The sequence below is a fragment of the Osmerus eperlanus genome, unplaced genomic scaffold (assembly GCF_963692335.1).
Source record: "Osmerus eperlanus unplaced genomic scaffold, fOsmEpe2.1 SCAFFOLD_361, whole genome shotgun sequence".
Taxonomy (NCBI): Eukaryota; Metazoa; Chordata; class Actinopteri; order Osmeriformes; family Osmeridae; genus Osmerus; species Osmerus eperlanus.
Genome location: NW_026911157.1, coordinates 1 through 17,500, shown reverse-complemented (window position 1 = coordinate 17,500; position 17,500 = coordinate 1). Strand labels below are relative to the sequence as shown.

At 43.2% G+C, this 17,500-nt stretch overlaps 1 pseudogene; it reads right to left on the bottom strand.

The window, feature by feature from the left end:
• The window catches only part of LOC134015726 (unconventional myosin-VI-like), a 24,308-nt pseudogene extending 7,379 nt beyond the window's left edge, over positions 1-16,929 (bottom strand).
• Between the last annotated feature and the right edge of the window lie 571 nt (positions 16,930-17,500).

The following is a 17,500-nucleotide window of genomic DNA, read 5'->3' as shown; positions in this document are numbered from 1 at the left end:
GGGGGGCGAGTCTTTTTTTCTTTTTTTTCTCTCAAAAATCACCCTTCAGGGGATCTTGTCAGCCCATGGAAAGTCTGACATTTTATTCAGTTAATATCTCATTTATCAGCAGCTTCGGGACTCTTTATTGGGCAGAGAGCATGTTGACTGCATTTCTCTTGCCCTGGTTAATGTCATTAAAAATAATCATTAACACAAGCGAGGGTCTTGGGAGCCAACTTTTGAAGTCATAAAATGGAAAACTCAACAAAACCATCCAATTAAAATAGAGGGACACACTCTGCAAGTCAAATGTATTTTCTACTTATTCCCAGTCTGACGGCTGAGCGCAAACAAAAGCTTGGTTTCCATTAAAATCGAAGGCGTTAATGGCATTTTATGGACAGGGTATATGCCCCTCTCTTCATTAGTAATCAGATAAACAAGAGTACTACTGGAGAAGAGGCAGAAGCAAAATCTTATTTGCTATGCATTGACAGTTTGCTGTGTGTGTGTGTGCGTGTGTGCGTGCATGCGTGCGTGCGTGCGTGTGTGTGTGTGAGCAAGTGCATAGGTGTAGTCAATCACAGACTGGAGGAGGGGTTGGGGGGAGGGGGTGAGTGCGATTCTACTGGGGGAGTAGGATGTAGAAATGTATCTTGGTTTGGTTTCTTGGTTTTGTTATCTATTAAGACATTATTTTTTTTTGAAGTTGTACTGTCTTTCTTTGGGGAATTGTTATAAGATATTCAGTGAGCTCCAAATGTTCGTTCAGACTGTCACCTTTAACTTGAGGGTATTTACAACTATATCATTGCATTCCTTTTTATACATATTCCCCAAATTTTAGTGGACCAAAAGTAATCAGACAATAGGTTTGTCAGCTGTTTCTGATTAGACGGGTGCATTCAATCACTCCTCTTGTGCAGGTATATGAGTTTTCAGTATCAAGTCTTGATTCCAGGGATTTGATTACATTTGCCTTAGTCTGATAGGTGAAGCGATTTCCTCTAGGGACAATAAACAATCTAATCTAAAATCTGATTTCTCACCAAGTCAACATTGGTGAGCCTAACACTATTGAAAGGCTGCAGGAGTAGAGAAATTGTTCTGGTGGTTAATCAGCCTGGTAATGGTACTACAGCTATATATTTATTAGCATTCTACATTGACCAGGAACCGTGATCATGATGCCCATGTATTTACGGCCAAATAAAGCTTTCCATTCTATTCTGTGGTGGAAACAGGTAGTCTTCAATTCGCCACTCTCCGACTGAACCGTGAACTCACCGTGGTTTGTGCTTCCTCCCGCACAGCCACATGCGGACCGTCTTCTGAATCTTAACACAGGCCTCCGCCCTGTAGCTCATCTTGTTCCTCACTGAGGGGAAGGGGGGGGGGTTCGTGCGGTAGGGAGGGAAAGAAAACAGGAGGCCGGTAAACGCCTAAAAACGACACATTCAAGCGCATCGTTCTTAGCCCACAGAAAAAGCACCCCTTCTCCGTTCCCGGCAGCCATTTTGTGAGTGCGCTTGTGATATTGTTTGTGTGTTTTTTCTCCCTGGTTAAAACAGACGAAGGGGAAAAAAAACAAAAAAACAGCAGGCCATTTTGCGGCGTGCCCGGAGTGGTTATGTGAGGCGAGGCAGCGCCTGCAGGAAAATCAATGGCCGCTTCGAAGTCACTGGGCTGTACATAACAGCATCTGATGTTCTCTCGGAAAACACAGCGTTTCGTGGCATTCTGTTAAATGGAAAAAATGTAATATGTTGGCATAGGCCAACCGAGGGGTTCAGGTGGATGATTTCAGAGTGTTTAAAAGTTTTATGAGGATTCGGAATTGGGAGATAACCTTCTTATTTATTTTTTTACAGAGACGGTCTTGGTGAACAAACAGTGGCCCCTGCAGCTTGGATGTGGTGCGGTCGGGTCGACCGTCGCTGACCTTGTGGGTCGGTAATACGGTACACACCTAAGGTGATAGGGGATTGGGGGATGATTCCTAAGCTTAATAACTGACAGCTTCCATCAAGGACACATTTAGACTCTTCCCGACTTTACTCTCAATTTTTCACGGTCATCTGTTTTTCCCACATTCCAAAGGGACAGAGAAAGTCACTTGTATTCAAACGGGTGCACACAGTGGAGTGGTGATGTACCAATGGCTCTGTTTTACACAGTTGGTGCCAGTTTGAACTCTCAGAATTCTGAGTGACAGCCAGATCAATCTTTTTCACTGGACATTCATTACACCCCGCCTTAAAACATAAAAGCCCCAGTTGATTGGTGAATCGTTTGAATGGATTTTGATAATAGACATATCAGGCTCCAATCAGGTTAACGGTTATTAGCGTGCGGACGGTGAGCACATTGAGGACGCACATGGTGGATCACAGCTGTACATATACTCAACGGACAGCAGGCCTTGCGGCGGTAGTCTCTCTTGACGACAGACAGGCGTCGTTATGCCGATACGTACGCTTGATGACAGACAGCGTGCACAGTGATATCGCATATCGCAGATGGTGGGCAGCAAACGTCACAGCGGTACGTATACAGCAGGCCGGTAGTTTCTCTCGTCGTCATGGCGATACGTACGCTTGATGACGGACAGCGAGCACCACTGGACCTTCTTCCAGCGGCTGCGGATGAGCCACTTGTTGACCCTCTTCACCAGCTCGGCCAGGTGCTCCGGGTCGGACTTCATGATCTGGTCGAACTCAGCGAACTGCGGAGAGAGGCAGAAACAGGGACTTCAGACACCACAAGCAGCTCCACAGGCAATACAGCTCAGTCTAACACCCACACGTCCATCCCATATCCATTCACCATTTATTCCTTCATTCAGTCATTACTCATTCAGCCGTTTCTCAAACCAGTCTCAAATATTGGAGACAGGTACGGAAAATAGTATTAATTCAAAAATTCTAAATGAATAAATCATGTAAATAATCACACAGATTGAATTAGTGCAGAAATAAAATCATGGCAGGAAAGCAATACAGTTACACTTAAGAAGAGTGGAATTATGGGGTATGGTTACATTATGATAATGCTACATTTTATGCACTGCTTTAACGCACAGATAAAATTGTTTAACTCATTTAACTTTATGATAATCTGACTGCTCCAAATGTGGGCCTGAATTATTCTCTTTTTAAAAGCCTGTACGCTCACTTAGCCCTGTTTTACAAACCACTCAGACCAGGATTCTCTTTGTTTTACGAGCGTGTAACAATTCGGCGGCAGCGACCCATTAAAACTACATTAACCATTACCTTCCCAGGCCGGAAGAACACCCGGGTCAGCCCAAATTTGTAGTCATTCTCGTTCAGACCCAGGGCCATGAACAAAGCCTGCGAGGGATAGAAGAGGGAGGTGGTCAGACTGCAGTGAAAGGAGTTGGTGCACGTTAAGAGCAGGAGGCCGGTGTAGTTCGGCCCTGGAGAGACGGAGCGTGGCGCATAAAGACACCTTGCAGAAGAGCCGTGGGTCCAGTCGAGTCAGCTTGGCAGGCATGTACTGCTTGTACATTTCGTAGAGCTCGTGGAAGGGAGCGCGGGAGGGGAAGCCCCCCTGCATCAGGTCCAACACTGAAACCATTCCTGAAGGAAATCGGGAGAGGGGAACCTTCATTACCAATATTCAAATGTATGTTGTACTATTGTACAGTATTACTTTTTAGTAGTAACAGTGGTAATTATATATAGTAACCGTAGCAGTCCTAACATTAATAGCATTGTCTATCTGTTTAGTATTCCTTATTTACTAAGTTGTGAATGTTTTTATCTATTATGTTTTTTATCTTCATCACAAAAAAGATATCATTCATGGCTGGGCACTACATGGCAGTTTCCTGTAAGCTATGTGAACCACGCTGCAGACTCTACCTGAGCACTGCAGCTGGGACAGAATCTGTGCTCCTTCAAACTGGTGGCTCACCATCTTCAGGTTGGGCTTCACACAGCGGATGAAGCTGGAGCCCTTTAAGAAAAGCAGGGCGGAATCATCTGGTCACTGCTCACATGAACACTTATTTCATTTGAGCAACGGAGCGAGTGAATGACAATGCTCAAAACAGTGAAGCTGTGCTCTGGAGAAAAAGCTATTATTCAGATATTATTATTATCATTATTATTATTAGCCTATTTAGAAAAATGTCTTATCCATAGTGACTTATAGGCCCACCATGGCATGATTTTCCCAGTTCATAACTGCTGTAAGAACCATGGGTACAGAATATGGACAAACACATCAATTGTAAGTATGGAATACTCTACGCAGTAGCAATAGGCAAAATCAAATGCATTTCTCATCTCAAGATGAAACCTGAACCGGAGGACAGACCTGGACCCTGTGGCCTCAACCCTGGACACCATCATACACACTTCACCTACAAGCTACCTGTCAGGTCAACTGGCGAAAACCATGTCCTTATCCAAGATCTGCACAAGAGCTTTGCAATCCATAATTATATTATAGTCTTCATTAATCCAAAACTAATAATAATTTTATAAGGTGAGTTTGGTTCAAAACCCTCTGGGTTTTTACCTCACCAGCACAAGTACCTGTTGTTCTGTATTGTTATTGTTGTTGATTTTATGAGTGAGGTTAAAAAGGGGGGCTTCGCAATCAAAAGTGGAGGTATGACCGAATATTTTGGTGACTCACCGTGCTGCGAAGCTTCTCCAGGAGAAGGTTGAGCTGGGTCTGTAAAAGAGAGCAGTTTGATGGTTTAGTAAAGCTCGCCCGGTTACAGTGCTGACCAGTAGCTGGCTATTCCATCGCAAACACACAGCTGTTTTGTGAGAAACTCAGCAAGCTCTGCGGGAGAGTCTCTGCCATCGTGCACACAGGTGACCTTCAGGCACAGGTATCCACAGTGGAGGGGCAAACACAGGAGCTGTGCATTGTGGGATGTCACGACGAGTAGCTTTGTTTGATTCTGAATGCCATGCACTAATTTCAGTGCTGTTTCTAACAGACACACATACAGAAAAATAATTTCACAATAATTCCTCCGTCTCACTTTGTGGGGCCCAGACTACTAACCACCTTTCCTATTAAAAACTCCAAAAGTCCAAATGTGCTCTACCTGTTCCATGTAAGGCAGCAGTGAGAGGCACAGATACCACCACTCAAACCAGTCCCTAAGTATTTGGACAACATTTTTTTTTGTTGTTTTCATTCTGCACTCCAGCAAACAAACAGTTGAAATATTGCAGAAATAAAAGTGCAGACTTTCAGCTTTAACTTGAAGGTTTCTACATCCATATTGGGTGAACATGTAGGATTTACAGTCATTTTTATATATAGTCTCCCCCAAAGTAATAGGACGGATTAACACAAATCGAAATAAAGTCACCGTATTCAATATTTTATTGCAAATCCTTCGTAATCAATGATGCTGGGTATCTTCCCTGGTGATGCTCTGCTAGGCCTGTACTGCAACCCTCTTCAGCTCCTGTGGCTACAATTCCTACACTGTTCGCCCAATATGGATGTAAAACCCACAAATTAAAGTGAAATTAAAGTCTGGTTGATGGATTCGCCATCAACCGCTGTTGGCCCCTCAGGCATGGTTGTTAGCTTGACTTTTTCCAGTCAAAATCCAGTAGATTAAATGGAATAATGCATACAACTAAGTTTAGTACACGCATGAAATGTGACAAAATATTAAAATATTACATAAAGTACTAAGGAAAGTCTCATAGCATGCATTCTGTGTCTGTCTGCCTTAAACGCTTGATAGCACCGACTGATGCTTGCTTGTATTAAACTGCAATTTGCCACAACAGCTGCCCATCGATGTGTGGGCCGCGTCTAGCCAGTGACACAGCTCAGTGAATCTGAATGGCGGGTTATCTATATGTTCACTGAGGTAATAACATCAAAAGCAGCACTTTGGCGAGACAACACAACTTCAGCCGCAGAGGACTACATGTGGGTAACAGCACACACGCAACACAACGTGCGCGGGAGAGGGGGAGATGGGGGCGATGGTTTAGTGGGTAGTTGTTGCAGTGGGGTTAGTGGCTGGGGAGGTAATGATGTTGCCATGGGATTAGCAGGCGAGTTACCTTCTCTCCCTGAGCCTACTGTATGTTTCACAGACGCCCATTTCAACCCTAAACATGCAAAGTGCTGCACTTTCTGTCTTTCGCAATCTCTCACTGCCTCTTTCTAAACATGTGCCTCAGACGCTGTCCACCATACAAACAGTTCCTGGTGTTCTTTGCGGAGGAGCCCGGAGCACAGGAAGAGGTCTACATGAAGAGGAGCGCAAGGAATGGAGAGAGGAAGGAAGAAAAGAGTAAGAGGGAGAAAGGTTACAATACGGGCTCGCGGGACAGCACATCACAAGAGAAAACACAGCTCACTCCCGCTCTTTCTCTCTCTGAGTTAAAGGGGATTGACAGTTGAGGTCTAAAGGAAATACAAATAGACAACAGAAAGAATCATGGTCAGGGAAAGGAAGCACGGGTCAATACAAAAAAGCCACCACTTAAGTGAGTGTTCAAGATGACTCGAAAAGCCAAAGGAACACCCCAATCATACCTTTCTGAAGATGAAAGCCCTGAGACATCTCAAAGCTCAAAAGGTAGAAATCAAAGGAACTCATTTAGCTCACCTTAAATTTGTTGCCCACACTGATGAAGCTGAGCTTGCCAGCTTTTTGTTTGGAGTCTTTCGCGTTGTTGTAGTTTTCAAAGAGCTCCCGCACAAACTTGTCCTTTGATTCGCACACCAAGCTCTCCAAAGACATGTGTAGGGCATCGTTATTCTTCTCCACAAACTTGGCCTGTGGTCACATCAAGGTTACATAGCAATCACACAGTGCTCACAGCCGACACAAAAAATAAGGTAAACGCTTATAGTGACCAATGAGCATTTAGCTTCAGAACGACCTCGGCTGACCTCCATGACCGGTCCTGCCAGGTCACGTAGTGGAGACAGAAACATTTTCAAGACCAGACTTGATACGGTGCTAGATAATATCTAGCTTTTAGGATAAATTAAGCATTAGATAGGGGAGACCGGGGCACAAACTAACACGGGGCATGTTGAAACATGGGGATTTAACGCAATTGCATTGCGCAAGAATAATAGATTTGTTTTCGCTTATGTATGATAGCAATGCTTCTCGCGTCTGAGTGGCAGGATGATTTGAAAACTTCATCAAGAGTTATGAACAAAATCTGTGTTTTAGCCATGCTATGTTTTCACCATGTGAGTAATGTTTTTCACCAAAGTTTTTTGATTAACTGATGATGTATGAATGACTCCAAATATACGTAATTTAAATAACAGTCTTGTGGTTTATAAGGCAGTATAGTATTGACACATGCCACAAGCGAGCAGAAACTGTGAGACCGTGAAGACCATGCACTTATTCAGTCCTATTTAGCACTCGCTCTAATTTATTTGTTCCGAGACATTCATGAAATATTAAATCTGCTTTAAAATAAATGCAGCGTTATTTTGAGTGCGTCACAGCATGCTTCATACCGTCTCATAGCACACGGCTCCAGCGAAGTGGCGGACAATGAAGCCCTCGTCATCTCTCACGTTCCTGTGCACCGCTAACTTCGACTTCCTGGGGACCTGTGGAGGGCCAGAGACAAGGCTCAATCCCCACAAACATACACATACTCATACACACACACACACACACACACACACGCACGTAGACAAACACAAGCATGTGCACACGCACATATTCACACAGTACACACACATTCTTCCATACACACACACACACACAAGCACTAACACTGTTATCTGTAGAGGACAGATAAGGCCATTATCTTTCCACACAGGGGTGGAAAGACCAGGTGTCAGAAAGTGAAAGTCGCCCCATGTGTTTCGTACACCCATTAACTCAGCCAGCTGATTTCAAGAATTATGGCAATTAGCAATTCCAGGTGATCGGAATAAAAGACTGGGGAGGACTTTTACTTTCAGAATCTGGATTATTTGTGGTGTGGCATAATGGTTACAGAACTGTCCTTGCAACTCCTGCAGGATAAGTACCCTTGAGCAAGGTACTTAACCTGAATTGCGTCTGTAAATATCCAGCCGAAGTGATGGATCGTGTGTAAAGAATGCAAGCCATGTAACTAGCTCTGGATAAGATAGGCAGATAAATATACTTTAGAAATAACTGGACGGAGTTATTATATGGAGTGCCTTACGGTCAAACGGAAGTGGTCCTTGTGCTTGCTGTGCACGGCCTCAGCGAAGTGCTGGTCACTGGGCTGGGGCAGCCTGTTCTCTTCATCCAGAATATCCAGGATGCCCACCAGCTTGGCCTCTACCAGGTCTGTGAGAAACAGGAGCGAGCAGCAGACCGGGGTAAGTGTGAATCCGCATGCCTAGCTGGGAATTCTGACACATAAATAATACAGCCCAACGTCGCCTCTCCTCTTGGAACAAGATTGACAGAGACGCATAAATATTATTTTCAAGAGGAGACACCTGCCTCTGAATTTATGAATAAAAATAATGGAGGTATAAAGTTGAGAAGGTGTGATATACAATATGCAGTGAATGTAGGTTGCGTATGCTGTAGGTGGTTTTAGTGCCCAGTTATAGTGCACAAAATAAACTTTTTGTGAAACTTTTTGTGGAATATGATAGACTTTTCTTACAAAGAATGTTGATGCAGAAAACCTGTAGTCAGGCCTGTTAAATTATGTATTAAGTATTTAAATTCTGTGGATATTTAGAAGATGTGAAAATAGAATAGAATAACAGATAATAGATGTTACTGTGATGGTGGTGATAATAGATTACTTTAACAGTTGTGAGTAATCTGCATTGATTTCTTAAAACCGTTTTTATAATTATATTTATGAATTTATATTTAGTGCTAATAGCTGTTTGGAAACCTTTTCCATACAAAATCTGGTATCAGCATGACACCTGAGGCCACAACCACATGCTATGGTAAACCCCTTTATTCACTCTATTAATCACTGTTATTAGTCAAGTGATATGGAATATGGTTTAAGACAAAAAACACCGGGACTGTTTGTCCGCTCATTGCTGTACATACTGAGCTAGCAGAAGAAGCTGAGCGGTATGTGTGTGTGTGGTGTGTGTGTGTGTGTGTGTGGTGTGTGTGTGTGTGTGTGTGTGGTGTGGTGTGGTGTGGTGTGTGGTGTGGTGTGGTGTGGTGTGGTGTGGTGTGGTGTGGTGTGGTGTGGTGTGGTGTGTGTGTGTGTTTTTGTGCAGGAGAGTGTACTGAAGGTGTACAAACGTCTGAGTGGCACTTACCTATGCAGTCTTGGTTGTCCACGTAATGAACCTCATTTACGCCCAGGCCTTCTTTCTGGTACAGCTCTTGCTCCTTTGAGTGGCAGTGAGAGAAAGAGCAGAAGCAGCCAGGCCGGTGAGATACAGCTCTTTAGTACAAATCAAGCTGACAAAACTTCTTTAACTTGTGTGTGCCATACTGGACACATATCACATCTAAACCTACACCTCCATCCCCTTCAGTCTCTTCTAGAGGGGTCTACCACCTCTGCTTCTACCATGCTAATGAGTACCAGTTGATTTTTTTCCCCTCACACCTCTGTAACTTGGGTGTTACTGGTGAATAACGGAGGGTGGATAACAGAGTGGAATGATTTTCCCTGAGCTCATTTTGGGCTTTGGGCACTCCTCCTTCTTCTTGCCCTGAGGTGGGGTGTTCAGCTACAGATGATCTATTCTAACAAGATGGTGAACTCCGAGGCTCCTTCCATCCTTTTTGCTTCTTTACTGTAAGACAGGAAGCTTAAGCTGCAGTCCCGGAGGGCTGCATTGGGATGACAGCTGAATTTAGTGGCGCAGTGGTGAATTTAAGTCATTGGTTAAGCTAAGCAGGGCGCACGCCTTTGTTTTCAAGCCCCAAAATGACTGCTGATTTAAAGGAAATCAGAAAAACCAGCAGACTCTGCACCCCTTCAAGACCGGAGATCCTTGTGTTAGGTTTCTGGTTTGCATATAGGCGCTTCGAGAGCTATTCTAAAGTTCATGGATATTCATCGAGAGCTATTCTAAAGTTCATGGATATTCATGATGAGGTGTGTCCAAGGACAGAAGATGTGTTGGCTCTATTATTGTTCTTGACCCCACCTCTTCATAAATATTAATTTAACTATATATTTTGTGTTAAAAAAGGAGCTGGCCATCTGGATTGTTGACAAAATCTGCATTCTGTAGCTTTTAACCTCAGTTCCCTATGAGTGCATGCTGGTCTTTGCTCCACCCAACCTTGCTTAAAATAAGCAATTTGTTGATTAGCTGTAAACATATACGTATACAAAGTGTTTTCTAAACAAGTAATACATAAACTAAACAGAAGTTACCTGCAAACACCCACAACCTTGTACAGTGCCACACACAAATATTATGCATTTCAAGGTTTTCAAGGACCCGGAATATTCCAGCCCTTGATGAACACCTGGACACACTTGTGTTATGTCATCCCCCACCTACAGCGAGACTCGTTCAAGACCAGACTATAGGCGTGATATAGCAGTGATTTTGTTTGTAAGTGCTCACCTCCTTCAGAATCCGCTCGTTGAAAAACTGCTGCAGCTTCTCATTACAGTAGTTGATGCAGAACTGCTCAAAGCTGTTGTGCTCAAAATATTCTGGAGGGAAAAAATAAAATACATGAATGAGGCTCTCCCCTGCATAAAACATCAACGTAAAGCTGGAGGTCTCTTTTCTCTACATTTGGATGCATTGTGTTTGTATTTTGTTATTTTGGAAAAATGGCTTGGCTGTAGATCGCTTGAAAAAAGGCAGTCTCCTGCAAAGGTTTCCTGTACGCTGAAGTCTTAACCCCCTACCCAATCCCAAATCCAGAACGCGACCCTAATTCCAACAGCAATAGTACTGTGACCTTCAAACTTTACCAGGACACCTTGGAATTTCTGACCCACATTTTAACATTCACCATAATTTCAACACTACCACCTTAATAATCCCACAACTGGCCCACGACTTCGACTTCATGCACACATTTTGGCTGTACTGAACACACACTCAGTTGCAGTGCTCACTGTCAAACGCCCATTTGTTCCCTCACTTGCTCTTCACAAAAAGGAAAGCAAGAATATAAAAACAAGTTGAAGTACTTTGAATATTGTAAGACAAAATAAATAGGCTGTACAGTCTGCCTCTTTCAAATCAGCATTAGTTCTCTAGCTCTCTTTCCCCACTCTCTCCTCCAAGTTCAATATTTAAAGTGTAGGGAGCAGCACCTGTCAAGAAAGGCGAGATGGATATGCAGAATAGAAAGCACATTTTAGAAGACGCACAGATGAAAGTAGAGGCCATTACAGTTATTCTTCTTTCTGGAAATGCGCGAGTGCTTTTAATGGGCAACATTTATATTAAACTGAAAATGTTTGAAAAACACATCATTGTGGTGATGGAAATTTAATCAAGTGGTTTTTCATAACCATCTGTATGATGGTTATACAGTGATTGTGACAGCCTGATTTACTACAATTTAAAATGTATCTTTAAAGTCGGTCTGCAGCCAATTATGTGCTTCTCTTGCCTCAAGCTTGCATAGTTCATTGCAAAGTATTTTCTGCCTTTGTGATGTTGCTGAAATTCTCAATTGTATTATAATGAAAAATTATAGAAGACTGCTTGTACCCAGCATGACAGAAGCGTTTGCAGATTTAAAACTTAATGAATGGAAATTATCTTTGTATATATTAGTGCCTAAATAAGCATAGTAAACAAAGTAACAACAAAGGAATTGAACAAAATAAGTTAATTTGATCCTAAAAACCCACATTTACTGGAAGACGTATTTCAGTTTCAACCTTTTTCTCTGTTCATGTTCTCAATCTCTACCTGGCCATACCACTTAAACCTCAATCCACTTCATAATCCAAAATCCAATTGTTTTGGATTCAAATACAAATTTTCTGTGCTCGACTGATTTTGTCTGGCGCAACTGAGCCAACCAAAAGGACCAGAAGGCGGGGTTACTGTACATCCTCTCTCAGATTTATAACCCCAACACTTAACCGGCCACTGCACCTGCATCTGAAGGACCCGCTAAAAGGAAATCACACTTGCACATGTATCTGTGAACAGGACAGTAAGGAAGAGGTCACCGTTTTTTAACGGACGTGCCCCTGGTCAACGGCACGGTGTCGGCCATTTTGTTTCACGCCTGGGGAGGAGATGGAACGGGGGAGGGTGTTACTGACCGAACCCGGCGATGTCCAGGACACCGATGAAGTTTGAGGACGTCTGGAAGGGGAAGCACTGATTGACCCTGGTCACCACGTGGTCGAAGAGGCGGCTGTACACGGCTTTGGCCAAAGCGTCCCTGGCGTTGTTCGCCTGTTCCACCTTTAGCGGCACCCTGGGGGTAGAGGGAGGACAGAGGGGTGAACAGAAATACAAATAAATGGGCCAAAGCTTTTCCAAGGAGTGGATTTCTTCACACTTCCATACAACAGTTTTTTTCATCTGGAATAACTTTTTTTTTTCGGTCCCTTTTTTGAAGAAGGCATTAACTAATGTAGTTGGTAGCATAAATTAATTGAGGTACAAATACATTTGTTAAACATGAAATTATCTTTTAATTTGTTAATGTATTTGGTAACTACTTACTAATGTATTAGTTATATGAATATTTATACACAGTATACACTTATAATTAGTTAACCATTAAGAAATACATTTTATTTTGTTTATTTACAGTTTATTTTGTCATTAACTAATGTAGTGAATGAATTTAAGATGTACATCTACATAAACAAAGCTGTACAGATTAAGTTCTCAGTAGTTACTACTTATTGTAGAGTGCTGCCCTTTTTTTAAAGTTGTTGAAATAGCTCAAATGTGTGAAGAAAAAAAAAAACACAAAACACAGCCAGCGACTGCTTCGGGGAGTCCGACGTAGTCGGAACAAGCAACTGCTCAAATGATTATTTTTTTTGTGTGAGAGTGTACAAGCGCTTTAAAAAAGAATAAAACAGGTTTAATAATGAATAACCATATAGCCCAGCAGTGCTGAGGACAAAAAAACTTCAAATTTGAGCTCAATTATCTGGAGAGATTGAGTGTCGGAACATAATGGGCAGCCTGAGGTTCTGACCTTTCGGTTCTGCTCAGACACTACCCAGCGCTCGGCGCGGCTTCCTCCGGGGGGTGCTAGCTTTATTAAAAGTGAACCTTTTGACATCTACCACTGCTCCCGCTTTCACGGTCGCGCTCGCCAGAGTCGCCGGGGTGACTGCAGCTCCATTAAGCCCCGCAAATGAAGCTTCGACCAACGCGGACGTGATGAATGCAGAGGGCTCGTTCCAATCGCTTATTCTTCTTTCCCTTGCTCCTGACCCGGAAATCGATCGAGGTCCGCCATCTTTAAGGACATTCCGACCCGTGAAATGTTACTTCGAGGAGCTATAATTAGAAGTTAGGAACTCCCAAACTTTGCTTTGAGCAAGGAGACGTTTGCGCATCCTTTTTCGAAAGGAGTTTTTCGGAAAGCCTGACGTATGAAAGGTCGAGCTGTTGTTCGATCTCTGCCTATCTGCCATGTCTGTAACTGACGTTTGAAGGAGAAAGGACATTCCATTCGCCTAATTCATATTTTCTTGATTTCCCTGTCTTCACTTTATTCTCTTGACTCTTTTTCTAGCCTCTCCCGATGGGTGGAGCTAGTAAAAATAAGCAGCTGGAATGGGCCCAGAGGACTCGTCTGAAAATCGGTTTGCGCCTTGCTTGGAGTGCAGACTGCCCTCTTCATTGCCCCCCCCCTGCTGGGGGAGGTCCTTTTTTGTGATTAATATTTTATTTACCTTTAAACAGCAATTAAAAGGCAGAATGTCAATGTAATGCTGGTGGAGGTCCTTGATGGCGCACATAAATCAAACTTTATGTTATGTTAATTCATTCAATTTAAGCTCAAACTATATGTTGTCGAACCAAGTAATCTCAAACAAAACAATGTACAGTGCAGTCCAGATGTACTTGGACAGTGACACATTTTTTTTGTTGTTTTCGCTCTGTAACAGTCTTTTGTGTTAATTTGTCCAATTATTTTTGGTCCCCTAAAATTAGTATATTTGTATAAAAAGGGCTGTAATTCCTACACGGTTCACCCAATATGGATGAAAAACCAATCAAATTAAAATCAAAATAAAGCTGGAAGTCTGCACTTTAACAATAGAGTGTTTTATTTAATCTGTTTACTGGAGAAAAAAAAATGCTAACCGCATGTCTGTGTAATGTTTTCCATGTCATATGGTCATTTCTGGAGTTTACATGGACACACACATCAGTATGCAGAGCTAGATGTTGACCTGAAGCAATATAGATTGAGTTCACTTGACCACGGGTGCAGCAACAGTGTCTCAACTAGGAGTCCACCCTGCAACCTGCAGAACCATACCCCTTCAGTACCATCTCAATGATACCATCTTACTGAGGTTGTCTGGTGTATTGGAACCTATGAAATGAATTGAGCATTTGAATGTAAAACAATTACGTATCTGACCCAGGTCTGTCCCAGATGGAATTAATATTCATCGCATCTGGGACAGACCCGGGTCAAATACGTAATTGTTGAGTTTTGCACTTTTGTCCAAAGGCCGAAAGTGCAGAGGAAGCAGAAAAAGAAACAGCACAGCACTTTCCGTTTTTATCGAAAGTGCCCCAATGTTCTTAACATCATGAATTAGACAGAAAATAAAGGAATTATCAGCATTTAGTGGCTTGGCTCGCGAGGGCCTGCTAGCGGAGGTGACAAATAATTACCCTCTCAAATGAATCAAGGTTGAAGTCATCCCGCTAAGGATTTAGTGCAATTGAGGCTTTGTGCCTTATGTAACCAATATAAATAAACTGCACTTATGCCGAACAGGTGGGTTTAAACGTCCGGCGTCTCAGAGGTCAGTAAGCCGATTTAGCGGCGCCTGCAGTAATTACCAGATGCATAACTACACTCATGCGCCAAAAGAACACGACTCCCTGTCCGTCAACCGTTTCCAGCCTGACAAGAGCCCACAGGAGGGGGCCTTGGGTGGAGGTTTTTTACACTTTCTTATTACATTATTGCCATTTGCCAGACACTCTTATCCAGAGCAACGCACAGTTGATTAGACTAAGCAGGAGACAATCCCCCTGGAGCAATGCAAGGTTAAGGGCCTTGCTCAAGGGCCCAACGGCTGTGCGGATCTTATTGCGGCTACACCGGGATTAGAACCACCGACTTTAACCACTACGCTACAGGCCACCCTTTGTCAGTCATTTACCTTAACCACTATGCTACAGGCTGCCCTTTGTCTTATCATGAACATTCTGAGAACAGCGAAAGTGTGGGCACGTAATGATCACAGTGCAGTCAATTGAATGTTTTCATGGTTCCATACATTAACCCACAACTTGAATGAAGACTCAAATGATATAGCTATATGATGTAATATTTTACAGGTCCAGAACAACATTCATGACAAATTTACATGAACAGTGAGCATACAGATACCCAACAACTGAAAAAGGTGGAGGTGCACTACCATCTCCATTATGAATTTTCCTTCATACTGCTACTGTATTTATACACACTGGCCAGAGGGTATCTTAAGTTACCAGTGGAGGGTAACAATGAAAAAAAATAAATAAAAAAAAACTGCCCATTAATGTCTTGGCTAGGCCGCAACCAAAATAGGGCGCTATTCAATTTTTCATGGATAGCGGCCTGTTCATATTTACAGCAGAGATTAAAAGGTTATTGATTTATAAAAACAGAAAGGCTGCCCACTGCATGGACATTTAGGAAAAGTAGGTGTGAAATTTGGCCCTTGCATCCTTCCAGCGAGACAGCTTGCGGCTTACTTGATTACTGTTCCTTTGGCGCCCCCTGCTGTTGTGAGCATGACCCTGGTGGTAAGGCTGACTCGCAGGTCATCTTGGTCCAGTCCCAGCAGACCGGCGCAGTATTCCAGTGTCTGGTTGGACTGGTTCTTCAGGGAGCAGCCACCTGTGAACAGTGTTCAGGTGAGCAGACTCTATGAATTCACCGCACGTCATAGAGACCGTTTTCATGTGGTGTGTTGATTAGGCAAATACATCCGGCCCGTATTTGTTCTGAGCATGAAGCTTCAATCCATCAGGAATGAAAGGTGACATAAACAATTTCTGTTTTTCAGCTATAAAAAAATATTTTATAGACAGTGCCACTTCAAGACTTTGTTTGTTGTGTGTTTGGCAGAATGATTTTGTGTGAGTGTGTGTATGAGTGCGTTTATGTGTGTGTGTGTGTGTGTGTGTGTGTGTGTGTGTGTGTGTAAATACGTCTATGCATTTTGATTTTGGTATGTGGTGTAGTGACAGAATCCAAACGTTGTGTACTATTGTGTCTGGGAGACACATGTATGTATGTGTGTGGGTGGGTGGGTGAGCATAATTATTGATGTTTGAAAGTGCTTACACAAACATCTGTGTTTATGCCGGTATGAGTGTGCATGTGCTAGTACGTGTGCAAATGGATGCTCGTGTATGTGAGTGTGCATGCGCATATGTGTGTGTGTGTGTGTGTGTGTGTGTATGTTTGTCTTGGCTGACGAGCAGTAGGATGGTTGTACCTTATCTAGCCTGTTCTGTAGTTTGTTATCAGAGAAGTTCATATGCACTTCAAGTTGCTTGGGATAAAAACGTCTGCTAAATGAAATGTGATGTAATGTAATGTAATGTAATGTAATTTAATGTAATGTAATGTAATGTAATGTGGGAGGCTTTACCCGAGGAGCTCCCCGTCTCCTCGAAGTCGATGTTGCCGAGGTGCAGGACGCCGGCCACCACGCGGAACAGGTCCAGCTTCTCCGTGTCGTCCAGGCCGATCTTCTTCATCGCCCCGCACATCCGCACAAAGTCGCCTTGGTCATCCACCAGGGAGTCCTTAAGGGCTCCCGACTTCAGGTGCTACCAAACCCACAGGACAGTCAACACCCACTTTTCACTCGCACTTCCACCAATGATATGTCAGCGATATCGGAATACTCAATCCGAGTCCGTTTAGGCATGGTATGGAAAAGCGCAAGGTACTCTCGTTCCCTCAGTGAAGTCTGGAAGGTTGCAGCTTTTAGAAGTAGAAAACGAATAGCGACAGATTAACTAGCTAGCTGAACATACAGTAGCTACAGATGTGATGTTGGCTAAGCCAAACCTGTGGGCGGACCTGCTGTTTGCAGTCTTGGAGGAGCAGCAGCCTTGTCATCACTGAGGGAAGGAAAGTACCATGGGGTACCGAAATGCAGCTGAGAGTAGATTGGTAATGGATGTTTTGCGTGTGTGTCAAAGGTCACCAGCCTAGCTGGAGAATGCACACAGCGCTAGCTTCGTGCTTCAAACCCCATGCAAAGCGTTACGCCAAGACGCCACAAGGTGTCTTGCCTTTGTGCGCTGGAACATGGCAGCTAAGTTCAGCCAGGCAAATAGTTATTATAATTTTGTTAAAAAAGAGGTTGTATTTCAAACTAGCATCACACTGGTG